At 34.3% G+C, this 7,831-nt stretch overlaps 1 non-coding gene across 1 annotated transcript; it reads right to left on the reverse strand.

The window, feature by feature from the left end:
- Positions 1–860: 860 nt before the first annotated feature.
- Positions 861–967, reverse strand: LOC128042142 (small nucleolar RNA R71). Its single transcript, XR_008197348.1, has one exon. It is a non-coding gene; the product is annotated as a small nucleolar RNA R71 (small nucleolar RNA).
- Positions 968–7,831: the final 6,864 nt, after the last annotated feature.

Below are 7,831 nucleotides of genomic sequence, written 5' to 3' on the forward strand. Positions count from 1 at the left end.
CCATAGCATTTCAATTTCCCTAGCATTTTTTCATTCATAATTGATTTTATTAATCCATTGATTAATTCTCTTCATCAAGTTTTCATCTGTTTCTTTTGCACTGTTTAATTAGTCAAATTCATTGTAATAGGATAACCATTTTTTAATCAATTTTGATCCCTGTGGAGACGATACTCATTCATCACTTTATTACTTGATTCGACGTGTATACTTGCACATTCGCATTACACATTCACATGCGACAAGTTGTCGGTATCGTTGCTGAGGATCGACAATATTGGTGATAATTTGGTTTGTTATTACCTCTTTAAGTTTGTTAGTTTAACTTAATTAGTTGTTTTGATTTTTGTTTTTCAGGATTTTTGTTGGTGCATGAGTAGAGATATTTCTACAGTTGAAGAGTATTCTTTTGATCTAGAAATTGAAAGAAGCGCCATTACATCAGAATGGAAGGGATGTTGATATTCCTGAAATAATAGATGACAGATACAGACCCATCAGAGAACATTTAGTGCCTATCTTGGAATTGATTAAAAAATCCAAGAATTGTCAGGCTGCATATTCAAGCTCAACATTTTGAGTTAAAGCCGGTGATGTTTCAAATGTTACAAACTGTAGGGCAGTTTAGTGGATTGTCTACTAAAGATCCATGGTTGCACTTAAGACTCTTTTTGGAAGTCTGCAATTCATTCAGGCAGCAAGGTGTTCCTGAAGATGCTTTGAGACTGAAGTTATTCCCTTATTCATTGTGAGATCATGCCAGAGCATGGTTAAATGCATTGTTGTCAGGTACAATGGCATCTTGGAATGAAATTTGTCAGAGGTTTCTGCTAAGATATAATCCTCCAAACATGAATGCCAAATTGAGGAACGATAGTACGTCCTTTCGGGAATCTGAGGATGAAACATTATATGAAGCATAGGAGTGATTCAAAGAGTTAAGTAGAAAATGCCTACTGCATGGTTTTCAACATTAGATGCAAAGGGAAATGTTTTACAATGGATTGAATGCTCATACAAGGATGGTGGTTGACACATCTACCAATGGGACTTTGCTCAATAAATCATATAATGAGGCATATGAAATTTTGAAGAGGATAGGAAACAATGATTATTAATACCCTACTACAAGAGTAGGGATTGGCAGAAGAGTTACTGGAGCAATGGAACTTGATGTGAGTACTTCCCTAACAACTCAAGTATCATATTTAACGAATATGATTAAAATACTAAAAAAACTAGTTGCAATGCAGGAAATGAAAGCAGTTGCGTGAACATGTGTTTATTGTGGAAAAGATCATGTTTTTGATGAATGCCCATCGAACCTAGCCTCAGTTTATTATATGGGAAATTTTAATCGCAACAACAACAACCCATATTCCAACACATATAATCCGGGGTGGAAGCAACATCCCAATTTTAGTTGAAGTAATCAAGGGGTGCGAAATTCTAGCAATGCTATTTGACAGAATGTTGCGAGTGCACCACCTAGATACATTTAGCCCATGCCATAGCAAAATGCTTAGCAAAATTTAGCTTCAAGTTCTTCATCTATGGAAGCTCTATTGAAGGAATACATGGCCAAGAATGATGCTATCATTCAAAGTCAAGCTGTATCTTTAACAACTTTAGAAAATCAAGTGGGGCAAATTGCCAAAGCATTAAGCTCAAGATCACAAAGAGCATTGCCGGGTGATACCGAAAATTCACCATCTCAAGGGAAGGAACAATGAAAAGCCATTACACTCAGAAGTGGTATGCAGTTACTAGGAGTTGTTAATGACACCACTGTTAAAGAAGGTAGTTCGGATTTCACAAATAAGAAGAATTCAGAACCAGTAGTGGAGCAGGCTACAAAAGAAAAGAGCAACAGGAAAAATGTTAAAGCAGATTCATCTTGTATTGCCAATAAAAATGCCACGAAAAAAAAAACCTCAACAAATAGAAGGAAGGCCTCCACCACCTTTTCCTCAGCGTTTCCAAAAATCTAAGCACGATTTTCAATTCAAGAAATTCTTTGATGTCCTAAAGCAATTACATATCAACATACCATTTGTGGAAGCATTGGAACAAATGCCAAATTATGTGAAATTCATGAAAGATATCTTATCAAAGAAGAGATGGTTAGGGGATTTTGAAACTATCACTCTCACTAAAGGGTGCATAACAATGCTGAGAAACAAATTGTAAGAGTATGCCCAAAGATCGATCATGAGATGGTTGTAATAACGTACTTGATTTACCATGTTTATTAATATAAGGCGTTGCCATTATTATTTCAGTTTCTTTTCTGTATGTATAAATAAACTGTTTTATAATAATGTCCTGAGAATAATATGGTTATTCTTAAAAGATTCTTAGTTAAGTATTATTGTTGACTAGGACAACAATAATGCATTAAGACTAACATGTAGTTGATTGATGATAAAGAGTTGTCATTGATATGGAGTGTCAAAATCAATGCATGAATATGTGTGTTAGAGAACAACATATTGGACTGACCTGCTGTGAGTATGTTTCTTGGATTATTATGTAATTGTCACATCATTACTCATAGTGATTAATATGTATATGATCCTCAGACTTGAGATTATCATTATCCCAACATCGTGAGCTATATATTTTGATACAGTCAAACGTACACCGTAACTGGTTGTTCTATAAATGCTGATGTTGTATATACCACAACCTATGTAGAGGGATATGGTTGATCAATATAGGATAAGTCCCTCCTACATAATGAGAGTAATATCTTAGGCCACTTGATTGAGTGAGACTAGAAATGCATGGCCATGTTCAAATAAATTGATATGAGATGTCATACTTATTTATATATCATAGTCTACTCAAGATATCAAGAAACATGGGATGGACTATGCAAGTGTGACTATTCCATGACTTGTGTCCATTCCAAAGATAAAGGACTTAAGGATTAATGCGTGAAAGGTTAATCACAAAAAGGTTATGTCGAATCATGACTTCTTGTAACTTAGGTAGCAATGATGCATGCTAGATGCCACTCATTCTTTGTAATATTAGAACCATTCTAGTATTACTGCTAATATTACAAGAACCTACAGGGTCACACCCTATGGTTGAAATGAACGGAATAAAACATAGTTGGTATTGTGTTTGATTGTTACATGAATTAAATTAATTATAGAATTAATTTAATTGGGAAATCAAATATTGAACATATTATATGTACAAAGATGTTGTACACATAATGAGAACATAGTTCTATTAATATATGAATTTGGTTCGTATATAAATTTAAATAAATATAGTTTACCGAAATCATTGTTATAATTAATGTAATTATAATTTTTGGTTAAAAATATTATTAAATTTATTTATTCTTAATTATGATTATTATGTTCGGATAAAAAATTTTATGAATTATGATTCATTATATATATACCAATTATAAAAGGGTGAGAGAGAGAGTTTTTAAAAAAACCCTAAAAAAAACTTTGCTTGTGAGGTCTAGTAGCCGTCAAGCAAAGAATTCTCCAAAAAACATTTTTAGAGATTTCTTCCATTCATTGTTTAACTGGGTGGATTACGTAGAGGTCAGAATCATAAAAGGTTGCGGCTTGGTTCGATAGTATATCAGAATTCTCATTACTGAGGCATCGCTATCTACTCAGATTGAAGTTTCAGTAATTTTGAAGCCATTATTTCACCCTGATTCATTCCTCGCACATGGATCCATGGGTTGGATTGCTAGAATTATTTTTTTATTAATTTTTGCGGTGCCATGGGGGTGCCAGCATTCCAACCCAAATTTCCACCAAAACTGAAGGATCTAGGGAGTTTTACTATACCTTGTTCTGTTGGAAATCATTATGTAGGCAAAGCATTATACGACTTAGGTGCAAGTATAAATCTAATGCCTATGTCTGTTTTTAAGAAGCTAGGAATAGGGAAGGCGGGACCTACAACTGTCACATTGTAATTAGCTGATTGTTCATATGCACATCCAGAAGGTAAAATCGAAGATGTGTTGGTAAGAGTAGCCAAATTTATTTTTCCAATAGATTTTATTATTCTAGAATGTGAGGTTGATAAAGAGGGACTAATCATACTTGGGAGACCTTTTCTAGCAACTGATAGAACATTATTTGATGTACAAAAGGTGAATTAACAATGAGAGTTAATGATTAGCATATAACCTTTAATGTTTTTGATGATATGAAGTGTGCAGATACAAATAAAGAATGTGTTGAGATTGTTGACACAATAGTTCAGGAAAAAATTGTAGAATTTTATCACAATAATTGTAATGATGATGCAGACTCATTTAAGTTAGTTGAAGCAGAAATGATTGAAGAGCTTGGTGAACTAATGGAAGCTAAACAAATTGAGAATCTATCAAGGAGAAGTCTTGAATTATTAAATTTATTGGACAACTCTTTTAAACCTTTTTGACCATCCATAGAAGATCCTCCTACGTTAGAATTGAAGCTTTTGCCAGTACATCTGAAGTATGGTTACTTAGGAGATAACAACACATTGCTAGTAGTTATCTTAGCGGCAGTGACATTAGATCAAGAGGCTCAATTAGTCCATTAATCTGCATGCAGAAGATATTACTGGAGGATTGCCATGACAACTTCCTTCATATTGACATGTCCTTATGGAACATTTACGTTCCGATGAATGCTGTTTGGATTATGCAATGCCCCTACAACATTTCAGTGTTGCATGATGGTAATATTTTCGGACATGGAGAAATTTTTAGAAGTTTTTATTGATGACTTCTTGGTGTTTGGCGATACTTTTGAAGACTGTTTAAAAAATCTGGAGTTAGTTCTTTGTCGTTGTGAAGAAACCAACCTTATTTTCAATTGGGAGAAATGTCACTTCGTGGTCTGTGAAGGCATTGTTCTGGACCTTAAAATTTGGCAGCAAGGGATTATCGTCGACAAAGCAAAAATTGAGGTTATTGAGAAATTGCCACCACCTTCCATAGTTAAAGTTATTCACAGTTTTCTTGGCCATTCAGGATTCTATCAACGATTTATCAAATATTTTTCGAAAATATCCAAACCCCTATGTACATTGTTAGAACATAACAAATCTTTCAATTTTGATGAGCCCTGCTTACAAGCATTTGAGGAATTGAAAACCGGTTAGTCAAAACACCAATAGTCATAGCACCAAATTGGACTTTACCTTTTGAAATTATGTGTGATGCTAGTGAATATGCCATAGGAGCAGTACTTGGGCAAAGAAAGGACAATGTTTTTCATGCTATCTATTATGCAAGTCATATGTTGACAGATTCATAGCTAAATTATATCACCACTGAGAAGGAGCTGTTAGTTGTGGTATTTTCTTTCGACAAATTTAGAGCTTATTTAGAGGGCACCAAAGTTACGATTTATATACCACTCTACTATTAAGTACTTGGTGACCAAGAAAGACACCAAGCCCAGATTAATTAGATGGATACCACTACAAGAATTTGATCTGAAAATTAAAGATAGGAAAGACACAAAAAATCAAGTGGCTGATCACTTGTTTCAAATTGAAGCAGGAAATGAAGACAATAATATTCAGTGCATTCAGGATGATTTCCCATATGAGAAACTATTAGTTTGCATGGCATTACCGTGGTATGCCAATTTGTAAATTTTTTGGTCAGTGGAATGCTGCCACCTGAGCTCACCAATCAAAGACGAAGGAAATTTATCCATGATGCTAAACAGTATATTTGGGATGAGCCATTTTTATTCAAACATTGTGCAGACTAGATAATTCAGAAGTGTGCTCCAAATGACGAGATTCAAAGTATTTTATATCATTTTCATTTAGCATCGCATGGAAGACACTTTGAAGCCATGAGAACTGTTGCAAAAGTTCTCCAATATGGTTTTTATTGGCCAAACATGTTGAAAGATGCTCATGAATTTTTTCAAGCTTACGATCATTGTGAAAGAACTGGAAATCTATCGATAAGGTATGAAATGCCATTGCAAACTATTTTAGAAGTGAAACTATTTGACGTATGAGGAATTCATTTTATGGGTCCATTTCCACCTTCTTGGGGCAATGTATACATAGCTGTTGATTATGTCTCTAAGTGGGTTAAGGTTGTTGCTATACCAACGAATAATGCCAAATCGGTACTGAAATTTCTACATAAGATTATTTTTACCAGGTTTGGTATCCCTTGTGCTCTAATTAGTGATAAAGGTTCACATTTTGACTCCAAATTAGTTGCTAATGCTCTGAATAGGTATGAAGTTAAACATAAAATTGCCATGGCATATCATCTTCAGACAAATGGTCAAGCAGAAGTCTCTAATAGAGAGATTAAAAAATTCTGAAGAAGGTAGTCAATCCCACCCGTAAAGATTGGTCATCTAGATTAGATGAAGCTTTGTGGGTATATCAAACTGTATTCAAGACACCATTGGGGATGTCACCTTTCAAGCTTGTTTATGGGAAACCCTGTCATTTGCTTGTTGAACTTGAACATAAGACATATTGGGTAATTAAGAAATTGAATATGGATTGGAGTGCAGTTGGTACTAACCACTTATTAGAGTTGAATGAGATGGAAGAATTCAGAGCACAAGCTTATGAGAATGCCAAGCTGTACAAAGAAAAGACCAAATGATGCCATGACAATAAGATTTTGCCACGACAATTTGTAGTTGGACAACAAGTCTTGTTATTGAATTCCAGGCATAAATTGTTTCTTCGCAAATTAAAATCTTTTTGGTCTGGCCCATTCAAGATAGTGCATGTCTATCCTCATGGAGATGTAGAAGTCAAAGACGGCAAGACTGGTTCTACTATCAAAGTCAATGGCCAAGGATTAAAGCATTATTTTGGAGCTCCTATAATTTGTGATAAAAATTCCATCACTTTTTGAACTGCTTAATATTTCTCCCATGTATTGTTTTATTCGTTTACTTTTTTTTTAATTTCTTTGTTTAGTTTATTCAATAAGTTTACTTAACTTTTATTTTCTTTTGTTGCAGGCACATTATGGCCCAGGTTTGTAGAAATCAGCCCATTTAATATATTAGTTAATTTTAGTTTAATAATTTTTTCAATTACTTTTCTTTTCCCATTCAATTTTTATTTTTTCTGTGTAAGGATAAAATTTCATGTTAACCTTATCCCCCACATCATTGCTATATTTTCTCTCACGTTTTACCCTAGTCGATTCACTTCTTTTCTAACTTGCTTTCTGTTTCATCTCTCCACCCTTCTATATTTTTTACTCCATAAACTGTAAAGGTCTCACCATTTTTATTTTACAGTTACTATTTTCTCTCAAATGGCTCACCAAGCACTATCTTCTTCCACCTCTATGCATCCACAGACATTCTTTAGCAAAATCGTTGAAGAAAAATTTAACAAGAACATAACAAAATGACCTTTTTGCATGGAAAAAAATTTCATTTTCCAAGATGTCCCCTGTATGGGCTATTCTGAAGCCATCTCATCTATCGTGGAGAAACATGGGTGGCAAATCTTGTGTCTCCACCTTGATGACGTCCTCACTAAGGTAGTTAAAGAATTTTATGCACATTTAACCTCTCCTGAAAATGCTTTCATCTATGTGCACGGTGTCTTGGTGTTATTCGATGAAGACTCAATAAATGCACAATATGGGTTACCTGAAGGCATTGACGAGCACTCCCAATTTGTCAAGGCAATGACGATTGAAGGACTCAACCCAGTTTTGACAGATTTATGTGTAGAAGGAATGACATAGACAATTTCTCAAAATGATTGCTACACCATCGATTGTGTAACTTTGAAGCCTCAATGTTGGGTATGGTATCATTTCCTTAAATCTCATCTTAGC

Source organism: Gossypium raimondii, chromosome 6, assembly GCF_025698545.1.
Source record: "Gossypium raimondii isolate GPD5lz chromosome 6, ASM2569854v1, whole genome shotgun sequence".
Taxonomy (NCBI): Eukaryota; Viridiplantae; Streptophyta; class Magnoliopsida; order Malvales; family Malvaceae; genus Gossypium; species Gossypium raimondii.